Source organism: Daktulosphaira vitifoliae, unplaced genomic scaffold (genome assembly GCF_025091365.1).
Source record: "Daktulosphaira vitifoliae isolate Bord-2020 unplaced genomic scaffold, ASM2509136v1 Scaffold_5, whole genome shotgun sequence".
Lineage (NCBI taxonomy): Eukaryota > Metazoa > Arthropoda > Insecta > Hemiptera > Phylloxeridae > Daktulosphaira > Daktulosphaira vitifoliae.
This window is the reverse complement of record NW_026099576.1, coordinates 21,882,644-21,893,666: the sequence shown is the minus strand read 5'-3', so window position 1 is coordinate 21,893,666 and position 11,023 is coordinate 21,882,644. Positions and strand designations below refer to the sequence as shown.

Sequence of the window (11,023 nt, the reverse complement as noted above, 5' to 3'; positions counted from 1 at the left end):
ATTATTTATTAAAATGGGTACAGTGAGAGTTGAGAATTTTCATGGACAGATAAAAAAAACTCATATTATCATAAAAACAATACCTTCTCAGATTTGCACCTAACAAAAAAATTGGTCATATATATTAATTACTTTATAACTAGACAATAAACATTTTAAACATTTATTTTGTTCTTTATAGTACTCTGTAGCTGTTTATAATTTCATTGTTACTTGTTATCAAGTAGGTCAACTATAAATTGCTAAAAAGTAAAATGTTTTCTCAACAATAGACAAATATTATTTTAACTGAAAACAAATTTTATTAAACTCTTTTCCCAAGAGTTCATACTTTGGTTTATTTTCCTTACTTAAAAATTTTAAATTTCCGACTTATATTTCAGTCACGATTCATTGATCAGACTTAGTCATTTCTGTTCTAACTATTCAATGGCAATCACAAAAGTAGATTTTGGTTAGTCCTAGATTGTGTAATCTTAATACTGCCAATGCCTTTTTATGGACTTTCTTTTAAATTTTGACTTTTCATACATGTTACTCAATTCCATATTCTTTTGAGATCACTTTATCCCCCTGAGATTGTATGCAAATAAAAGTCAAATGTTTTTCAGAAAATCTTTGTATAAAACTTGTTCTATATAACATTTTTTTTATTTATTTTTTATTCGATCACTTGATCTTTATAAATAATATTATTTACAAAAATCAGAAATATAATACTATTTTGTATAGCCTATCTTTTGTACTTTTTATTTAAATTCAGATCAAGTAAAGAAAACATGAGGGATTAGACAAATTGTCTTCATGTAAAATAAAATATTGCAACATACATAGCAATGACCAATTATTCTGTACAAATAGTAAATCTTTGTTAAATTTAAAGGTAAACGTCGCATATGACAACTAAATTGTATTTTTCATTTAATAATTTAATTTAGTGTAACAAAGATCTTTATTTATTGAACAAAAAGTATGACATAGTAAGAAATTTATAATTTTTTTTAACACATACTGGTATGGAGTAAAAAATATTTTATTATTATTATTTTGTAGGTGTTAAAAGAAAAACTGTTTATTTATTGAAATTAAATTTTTTACATTTTTACTCGTAGATAACGCCTACTCATGTTAAATGATTTTCTATTTTGTTGTCAACAATATGAAGAAAGTTTTCAAGCCTAATATAGCTTTATAAAATATATTTAAATTTTACTATTAATTAAAAGAAGATAAAAAATGAACAAGTGGTACATATTATTTATTAACTTTATATAGAAAATGTAATTGTGGTTGAAATAGTGATTCTCTATATACTATTCCATTTCTCACCTTCTTTAAATATATAAATGCTAACACTTTAAAAAGTAATGACATAAAACTGTTTATGGACTCGTGGGCGTCTTAGTTAGATCATTGTTCATTAATAATAAAAAACTGAAAATAGATTCCTCTTTAATTTTCTAAAGCTACCTTAAAAATAATTTTCTTATAATCTTATAATAGTCTTGATATTTACCATGGTTTATCAAAATAAATAAAATTATAGAGCATTAAACCAAAAATTATATATTTTTTTGTAAAAATGGCTGATTTTAACATGATTTACATAGCAAAAGAACATCTACATCATTTAAATTAAATCAAATTTAAGGTTTTTTGTGTAATACATGATTGAAAAAAAACATATGACGACTTGTTCTCTATATAGTGCCGTGGTAACCAGGATTTATGCTCTAGGGCAATCATTAATTTGGTGACTCTATTTAATATATTTTTAAACAAAATACATCTTATACGAAATGTATTCATATATTTTTTTTTGGCATCGCTCAAATGTGTGATGCCGTAGATCATTAAACCCCATTGTTTTTCCATAGCACAGCTCTGCCACAATGAGTAATTATTGTCACAAGTCAAAAATCATGTAATTTTTGGTAAATATCAAACACTTTTTTTTTTAACTTGTTTCAAATAGATACTTATTTGAAATGATACCGACTATGCATTGAAATATGTTCGGTCGTGACGAAACAGTTTGGTGGGTGAGCGCCGGTTTTTTATTCTCTTCAACAAGAGCGCGACCTGTCACAACTGGTTTACTTGTTGGGGTAGTGTGTGGCGGTGGTCGCGAAGGTGTCATTCGCGTATCGGCATGCCTAGAGTGGTTTTGTGTATCACGGACTCAAGTGCGTTATTTTGTTGGTTTTGTTTTCTTTGACGGTTTTATGTGTTCAATTCACTCTGTTGATTGCATCGGGCTCAACTGCTTTACTTGACACATTCACCATCTTCATTTGGGTACAGAAAGCAAGGTCAGACTATACATTTTCTGCTTGTCTAAATATTAATTGCTAAGAATTTATATTGTTGTATCTTAGTATATTAATTTAAATATAAATACTAACAATAGATTTAAGATAAACCATTGTTGTTACTGTATTAGAGAATACATATTAAACTCGGTAAATAAATTACAGTCCATTAAAAACGTTTTTTTTTTTTTAATTTTATTTTAAGAAACCTTTAGAGACGTGATTTCATTCGGCGATTGGTCGTCCGAGTATTTCGCGTCGCACAAAATGTTTTACGAGATGGATTTTAATCATTGTAAAATAACAATCAATAATAGTTTTAAAAAATGCCTCAACTTCACTACGCTAGTTCCCAACTGTACTTAACTTTTTGAAATTAGACAATGTTGTATTAACATGTATTGATGTAACGTCAAAGTTATGATTCAGTCTTTTCATGAAAGTAAACCACTTACTTGCACTTAACTTCACAATAGAATTATAAAATAAAAAAATTGAAAACATCCGATCTCTTATCTTGCATTATTAGTAATATAATTATTTATGACAACTTATTTTGTGTAATATCATAGACACATTAATCCAAATTTTATGACATGAATATGTATACAAAATTGGTTATTATACAAAAAAGACCATGCTATATTTTTTATATCGATTTATCGATACTACCATAAGACATTTGTAGTTTTATCATAATGTGTTATGTAAAAGTGTATGAAATATGATAAAATGAATTTTGGAAAAGATGGACATCTCATAGATTAATAAAATATCTAGACATTTGTCATTTAGTTAACAAACGTTTTATCGTAGATGACGTTTAGGTAACCATTTATAAAGTCATCGGATTTTGATAATAGATCATATTATTTTTATCTACACTTTCTTTGCACTTTTATGAATACACCGGTTATAAAGTACATAGATTATTTCAAAGGTTGATCGATACTATTCAATATCAGATCCATATAAATCGATATTTCCTTTAAAATTAACAAATCTTTAACGAATATATATTTACAACTTATCGAATGGTAGAAATTTATTATTTCCTTTCTAAATATATAATTTAATTTAAATATATTTTAAAACAATATTTTATTTTTACTATAGGAAACATTGAAATGCCATTAAACTCTATTTCAAAGACAATGGAAAAATTATATTATTTTAAAAACACACCAATAATATAATATTTGTTAAAAAAACCACTTTATTTAATAAAAAAAGGGATTATAGTTCATTATTATATATTTTTATCATTTAAATTAAATTATGATATAATTGAATAATAAGATTACTTAATTAAAAAATTCTTGTTTTAATTTAAACACATTACAATTTTTATTTCTTTAATTATTCAATATTCAAAGGATAAGTCAATCGTTTTAAAAATATTTTAATATTAAGTTACTAAATATACAAAATTTTATCATATTAGCCATCCAGAATTTAAAAATATGTATTCTTTTTTTATTGTTAGAATTAAGGAATTTTTTTGTTAAATGTTGGCTATAGTTTCGAAAAACATCCAAAAGATTTTATAGTCTTTGATAAACTAAATTCCTCAAAAGCAATATTTACAAAATATGTTTAGGTTATTTTACACATAGCTCTTAACTATACGCATTGAAAATAGTGTTATGCGTTTTATTACTTTAAAATATTAAACTTTTTTCAGTAATGTATTTAGTATTTTATATACATTTAATTACTTTAAATAAGAAATTTAAATTAAAAACAGGTATAAGAGAATATTTTGAGAGTTAAAAATCTTTGAATTAATTTAATAATTATTACATACTAAATTTTCTTTAAAATGTTAAATGTTTTAAAAAATTATGCAAACAAATTGGTCCAAATTGAATTGTAGGAGGTGCTTTTGCCGTTTATGAAGGTTATACGGAGCAAAATATTTGTTTTGGTAGTACTAGTACACATCGGCGATCATTTGATAAAATCTATACAGAACCTTTTATATTTAGATATCAAACATTTATTTTTAATTATATTTCAGTAGAAAAAAAGTTGCTGTAATGTAAAATAATCATATGTAAATTTAATCATATATTTATAAATTTTAAAACATAACATATAATAATATTAGTTTTATTTTTGATAAAACCGATATATACATAATTTTTTTTAAAGATTCATTCTGGAGGATCACATATTTTTCAGAGAGGATGTGTCTCTCCTCTTGAATTCAATGGACGCTCGTGCTAGTTATCCAATAATATGTACCACTAAAAATATATAATACATAAGCAAATAAATATAAATAATTTTCGATATACAGAAATGTATGTGTATGTTTAAATATACTACACTAAAACAGATTACAATTTTTTTTAAATAGCGCCTGTCAATAAGAGTTATGTAAATAAACTGTTTGCGGGTATATGATATGATCGCAAACTGATGATTGTGATTTGACCAATTATCAAAATGATGATTAGATTTCGTTACATCTAGTAGATAACTACAGTGAAAATGTGAATTTGAGTGAGGAAATAGTAAATTATCGAGGGTCTTGAGTACTGAAGTTAATGTTGTTGTTAGTCTATATGTAACCTTTAAGATACTTAGTACTTTTTTTTTGCTAAAGTGACGGTTTCTATTAATATAATTTTGAGTTTGATTGCTGAAACATACTGTTCCCTGAGAGCCTACGTATCGTACTGGTCAGACCATTGAAAGTGCTTAGAGCTTATGACAGAGGTTAAAGTCAGTCGAAAATTAAAGAAACCAAAGATAACAGTTATTGAGCCTATACTAGACAATGTAATAGACGTTTAATGATACGTTTAATGGCGTTCAGAGCATAAAAAATAGTTATATAAAGTGGAGTGTAGAGTGTACACAATTTAATATCTGCCAACATGTTCGTCGAAGTGGCATTTATGACATAGAAGATCACACAACGAACATAAACAGGGAAAACACTCTTGCAACGAATTGATAATGCTCCGACACTTATGTACTCTGAATATTTGGTACTTCGAATATCTGATACTAAAGATTACCGGATATTGAAGCCTATCTACCCTCTCGTTCTTTTTTTTTTATATCATAGTGTTACAAAAGTGTACTGTAACATATGTTATAATATCCAAATATGTGAATTTAGAAACAAAATCAGTTCGTGGCAATCCCCGTAACCCACTCAAACATATCACAAAGTAAATGTAGCGAGGTGTATTATATATAGAAGTAATAAACACTTTTATGATTTAATAACAACTATACTATATTACAACGAACTAACAAATAACAGCGAGAGACGAAGCGCGTTTAAGACAGAGTGCGTAAGTGATTGACTGATCGATTGATTGATTGGAGCGACGATCTTGCCCTTAAATAGTCAGAGGAATCTTCTAGAGGCGGCGGCGGAACTCTCTAGAACATTCGACCGCCACATAAATTATATTTTATAAGTTTTTAATTATTTTTATTAAATTTTTAAAAAAAAATATATATATATATATATATATAGGTGTCAGGATTTCTGGAACATCTTCTAAGATAAGTTGAAAAAGGTCTACTCTCTCTACTTGTATTTAAAGTTTTGATATCTCTGTATAAGGGTAATTAGTCTGATTTAAAAAAAAGTGTGACTTATAGATGGGACTTGTATAAAATATTTACAAAAACAAATTGTATAGATATAAACATTTTTCAGAAAGTCCTATCAATGTAAAGTAAAATATATAAAATAATGAATTAAAAATTGTAACACAAAAACAGCATACTTTTGCAGACGGTAGCCATCTTCACCACGAAGGTAAGTCCAAAAAAAAGAAACACATAGTAAAATTAATAAATTTTTAGTTTTTAATCGGAGCTAAAAGTGAATGTTCTACATTTTAACTTGAAAAAAACATAGAGTGCAGCTCTAAAACAACTAAAAAAGACAAAAGAAAGTCAATACCACAAAATTTGTGGTATAAACTTTAATTTAATTTAAGTTTATAAAGGATCAATTTTGATATTGTTCGGTGTATTTGTTTTAGTAGAGAATAGTCTTAAGACTTTGATATTACTATTAAAAAAGAATAGTGATTTGCGTTATCTTATTATTTTTAAAGATTAGTACAAAGAAATCATTAATGTAATTGTTTTTCAGATATTAGAAGAAGCATAATATGCTTTTTCTATATAGAATGTTCAGTAAGTAAGGAAACGGGTTTCTATTGTTTTCATTGTACGTAATAACTGACATGTTGTCTTTATTACTGAACACTCTGTATAATACAATTTATTATATTATAATAAACGACAAGTATAAGAGTATATTGATACTAAATTTATATGTAAATTAACAAACACATCCACGTTTTTATAGTAAAATGGCAAGGTTATTTGTAAAAAATTGTCGAGTTACTATTATGTGTCTATAATAAGGTGACTATTTAACGCGCATTTAACCTGATTAAAAGAGCAGAAGACATAACGCCCTAAAAAAACCATGCAAGTACTTATTTACTTAAAAACTCTAAAATAAGCTCATAGTATTAATTTATATATAAAAATTATGTGCTGTGTGCATCTTTTCCTTTAAATATTAGTACTAAATTGTGAAAATTTAACTTGTAATTGTCTACCCAATAGTCTATGCTGACGTAGGTTATGAAAAGAAAAATTGTTTAAATGGTTTATTTTTAAACAAATATGACTACCCAGAATAGTGTATAAAATAAATACGAATATAACTAATCACGCGGTGGAATTAATTAAAGCGATAAGTACCAAAATATAAAATTACAGATTTAGATTTATAGTTACATGAAAACAATTTTTTTTCAATTGTTCGATTGTTTGAGTAAAAAAACTCCAAATGTTAGATTTTTCCTACTGATTAATAATTGACAAACAATAACTATAAATTGTTTAACTTCACTTTTTAAAAAACAAGAGTGTAGACTACTAATACTTAAAATAACTTATTAATATAACGATCAGATAATCAAATTTAGTCTTTGAAATTGATACTAATAGTATCATCACTTATATATAATTAACGCAAATATTCATTTCATATGACTGTTAATTAGATTTCAGTATTATTACCTGTTAGAACGAACAAATTACTAACAGCAGGTACAATGTGAATAGAATGTAATAATAAAAAGTATAAACTTTACTTGTTAAAACTTAAATCAATAACCGTGATAATATTAACACAAATGTAAGTAGGTCACAAATAGTATAATCATCACTTAATTGAATTTATTGTAAAAATGGTTAAATAATAATATTAATCAGAGAAGTATAAAGATTTGGTTGTAGGAAGAAAGTATTTCATTGCTCTACAGCGTAAGACTATTTTTATTATCCTTTGAGAGTTCCATAGTCAATGGCATAAATAGGGAAGTTCTTGGGGCATTCATCCTTAACAAAAATTCTTTAATCTCCCATCTCTCCTAATTGTTTTTGTTTAATTAAGATGTAATTTTTAATACGTATTATTGAATTATCAAAAATTTTTATTCTTGTTTCATCATTGTGTCTAAAATATTTTTCATGTAAAATATAAAATAATCAAAATTCAATATCGCTATTAAATATAATACTTAGTTACTATTGTGCATGAAAGTTCATTCAAGAAGCTAATTTTTCTCATTTTTAGGTGCCTGTACAAATATAATCTATATTTAAGAACGGCCATTTAACCTCACTTATATAATTATGTCGCATTGATGGCCAGACATAGATACATGAGACAATAAAGTTGTATTCATATTTGAAGCGAAAGGGTGCAATTTATAAAACAAGGCTCCTTTCTTGAAAAATATCAAGTGAGCTTAAAAGAAGTTTAAAAACGCCATGCAAAAACTACGAAGTACTCAAAAAGTATAAATCAAAAAGTCTCAACGTAATGAATTCCTGCTAAGTTTAACAATGACAAAGCTTCCTTTTTTAGCTTCAATACAAAGCTGAGAAGGTATTAATTTTACTATAATGTGTTGTTTTTAAATTTGTTACCACCTTCTCTCAGCTTTCACNTAATGTGTTGTTTTTAAATTTGTTACCAACTTCTCTCAGCTTTCACCAAACCGATTTCTTTCAACGATACGTCATAAGATCACAAATCATATCTAGTCCAAGACATACCCTAAAAAACTGAAAAAATTTACCTCGTTCTCCGTAAATGGGGGACTTCTGTGTGCAATTGGCCGACAAATTTGAACGACAAATGCCATATTTGTATAAAAAATCACCTACTATCGTGATGTTATATTTGTACTTAAAACTACTATAACTTATTGAATAATAAAAAAATCAAAATTATTTATTTTTATATTGAAAACTTATGTATTTTTTCAAACTTTGATCCTTAATTTGCCCACAGGGGGATTCCAAATAGAAATTTTTCAACTTATGTTATGAAAACATTCCGGAAACACTGCATCCCTAAAATATATGGTAAATTAAAGCTTATATTACGTACTATAAATTTAAAAAAAGCAATTTGTCCAGACGATTTATCTACTACTTGCAAATGGCCACCGTAGTTAAAAAACTTACTATTTTTGTGTTTAATTTATTTTTTATTTATTTATTTTAAAATACCTATACAAGGGTTTGTTGTAGTAAGAATTCCATCAATTTTTATAAAATTTACAAGAATTTAACTTAGATTAAATATAAATTTAAATTTATTTTACCTTTACAAAAGCTACTTTGAATTTTTGAATTTGTTTAAACGTTTTTTTTTATCTACTTCTTTAAGTTAATAAAATAAATACGATTATTTCGCAATAAAATCGAAAAAATATTATATTTCAAGGTAGGTAAATTTATTATAAGTGAAATAAACACACTGTTAATAACAATTGAACACGCATAAAACATTTGTGACGTGTTTATTTTACATTACGTAGTACGCCATCACATAATAAACTTGTTAATTTTGAAATTGGAAGAAAATATAATATTTTTTAATTAAACTTAATTGCATGCTATACGTATTTTTAAGTAATAACTGTATTTTTCAATAATTACGTATTACATCACTTAATTATAATGATTTATAACATCTTTATATTTATCTTGGTAGTCAACGCAACGAATGGACAAGATGAATGCGACAAAGAGAATGCAATTAAATTTTTAAATTCATTTCTAAAATTGACCAACTGGAATCCTTCGAATAACTTCGTGCATGACTATACAAACAAAAGTGATATGCCTCATATGTTAGTATACGATCTATTAATTGATGAAGGTGATAATTTAAACATCGTCGATATAAATAATGTTGATCAAAAAATATATGATACAATATTGCTTATTAACAACGAGTACGCCATAAGTTTTGCATGGATTATGGATCACATAAAACGAATAATTAGAGAATGTGATCATATCAAATATAATTTACAAAAAGATTCATCTCGTTGTGTGGAGATATTGATATCAAGTGTTGAGGAATCCGAACAAATTATAAAAAAATTTATCAATGCAATAAATATCCTAAAGAATTTGTTAAATATCAAAACCAATCCGTTTATTTTAGAAGAATTAGTAAAATTTATTAGATTGGTAAGCCAAGTAAAAAATGTAAATAAAGATGTATATTTAAACACGATTTATGATGGAGCCTATATCTACTTTACTAAAAATTGTGAATTGAATAAGATAATCAAAAATTATAAACTTATTGACCATATTGCGTTGGATAACGAAGATCGCCATTATAAAAATTATTTAAAAAATAAAAATAAAACTGAAAAAACGTTTTCATATTTTGAATTTTTAGAAGAACTTTTACGAAAAGGTATTCAGGATATGGATGAAAAACTGTATACAAATCTGGGTTTTTATGACGTAGACGAAAATACAATTTCTAATATTTACTTTAAAAGTCAAAAGAAAAAAATAAGTTAATTTCGTTTTAACTGTATTTAATTGTTAAATAACCTTGTCTCTAATATACTATTTTTAATATGTATTGACTATAAAAAAATAAAACAAATCCAAGAATTATGTTACTATATCTTTAGTTAGTTTTAGCTTCGATACAAAGCTGAGAAGGTATTAATTTAACTATCGAGTGTTTTTTTTTGTATCTGTTATCACTATTTTTCTGCTCTCACGAACCGATTTCTTTCTACGATTTAATTTTACTATGATGTGTATTTTTTTAGCTTCGATTCGAAGCTGAGAAGGTATTGGTTTTACTAAGATGTGTTTTTTTTTTTTTTGTGTCTGTTACCACTTTTTCTCAGCTCTCGCCGAACCGATTTCTTTCAATGATACGTCAAAAGATCACAAATCGTATCTAGTCGAAGACATTACCCTCAAAAATTGAAAAAAATTCCCTCGTTCCCCGTAAATGGGGGAAACCTCCAAAAAAATTACAAATTGAAAAATCGCNAAAAAATTTCCCTCGTTCCCCGTAAATGGGGGAAACCTCCAAAAAAATTACAAATTGAAAAATCGCTAATTTTCGAAATTTTTTCAATTTTTTTAACTAAAAACTGCCGTAACTTTTTTAAAAATTTTTATATAGATGTATGATGTTATTACCTTTCATTTGGTATATTTTTTTCATAAATTGAACCCTTAACCTGCCCACAAGAGGGGATTTAAAATGACAACTTTTTCACAAAAAATTAATTTTTTCAACTTGATTTTTGAAAATGTTCCGGAAGGTCTGACACTTTTATATATATCTTAAATTAAAGCTAATGTAATATACTTTA

The 11,023-nt window shown here is 26.0% G+C and overlaps 2 long non-coding RNA genes across 3 annotated transcripts in view; one reads left to right on the top strand and one right to left on the bottom strand.

The window, feature by feature from the left end:
• The first annotated feature begins 2,019 nt into the window (after window positions 1-2,019).
• Window positions 2,020-11,023, top strand: part of LOC126907980 (uncharacterized) — a 13,429-nt gene continuing 4,425 nt past the window's right edge. Inside the window, exons 1-2 of one of the 2 annotated variants that reach the window (XR_007704672.1) lie at window positions 2,020-2,312; window positions 7,945-8,259. This is a non-coding gene — a long non-coding RNA (uncharacterized LOC126907980). Of the gene's footprint in view, window positions 2,313-7,397; window positions 7,632-7,944; window positions 8,260-11,023 lie in introns of those variants that run through there. The other variant, XR_007704673.1, reaches the window with a different exon arrangement.
• LOC126907978 (uncharacterized) lies at window positions 4,409-6,631 on the bottom strand. Its single transcript, XR_007704669.1, has 2 exons — window positions 6,068-6,631; window positions 4,409-4,561 (listed from the first exon to the last, which is right to left on the bottom strand). It is a non-coding gene; the product is annotated as an uncharacterized LOC126907978 (long non-coding RNA).